Below are 1,301 nucleotides of genomic sequence, written 5' to 3' on the forward strand. Positions count from 1 at the left end.
TTACAGCCTAAGCCCTTTAATGTGACATCTGATGACATGGACAAAAAATCCTTTCGCGTATTATATACATAGATTGACAGAACATAAAGCTATGATTACCACGCCAGCTTAAGTAGTATTCAGATATAATACTTTTCCCTGCCCAATGATAAATTAGAATTGACGTGTAACCTACCGCTAGAATTTAATTACCTATTTTAGATTTTCTTTTTTAATGCCGAGAATTTTCAGTATAAGAAGCTAATTAGAGTTCGCATTGAATGAAAGTTCGTCTCGGTTAAACGGTTGAAACACATACATATGTACATATGTACGTAGAAGAAATACGTTTCGCTCAAGCAAAACATTAAGCCATTAAAATTCTGCTTACGAGCAGACAGTTATCGCTCATTTTATGCAAACAAGCGCATACTTAGATAAGGCTGCGTATATTTCATATTTGACCCAGCGTGCGCTTGAACTGTCCTTTCAACTTTTGTTGTTACACCTAAGTAAATGCAAAAGTACATGAGTTTGTATTTGTGTGCCATGTTGATGACATCAATTTACGTAAATTGTAATCCAAAAGTGCTGCCGGAAACGAACATCTCATTCGTCGCGTAATGGAGCGCAATGGCATTTGGCGATGTTGCCGTAAATTGAACGATGGAAGAAAGAGCTTACAACTCGCATACATATATGTATATGTATATTGGCAAATGGACTACTTACATATGCACATGAACTTGTATGTATGTACAAATATACTTTATCACATTGAAGTGCAGTGAAATTGAGTACAAGTGGCTTTGCTGCTTGCGCTTCCGTGCCAATCGAGTTGTCGGTTGAATGGCTACCTCAATGGTGGCTACAAATAATGAAGATGCCTTCATGGCAATCCAGCAGTAGTGTAGTAAGAACGCTTTAGCAACTGTATTAGAATTGCCTTTTGGCAGAACCATTAAGCAGCTACTGAATTTGTATGATATGTATATACATATGTATACTTACCTTAATGCATACTTACATACATAGTTACGATCGTATGTATGTACATATGTAAGTATATAGCGGGTTGCTAAAATTGTAGGAAGTGATGTGGAAATAGAAAATGATGGAACTGTTGTTAGCTGCCGTCTGTGTTGGTGGTGTCCATTGTGTGGCTGACAATTTGAATGTAATTGAGCACCTCTCGACCAACCAGAAAACAGATTCTACATACATTAATATGTATGTATGCATTTTGGTTTTTCGTTTTGCAGGAAATCTTAAACTCTGCAATCAAACGCGGAGATTGGCAATTTCAAGTTGAAATTAACCGT

This window comes from Rhagoletis pomonella, unplaced genomic scaffold (genome assembly GCF_013731165.1).
Source record: "Rhagoletis pomonella isolate Grant_MI unplaced genomic scaffold, Rhpom_1.0 Rhpom_scaffold_00007, whole genome shotgun sequence".
Taxonomy (NCBI): domain Eukaryota; kingdom Metazoa; phylum Arthropoda; class Insecta; order Diptera; family Tephritidae; genus Rhagoletis; species Rhagoletis pomonella.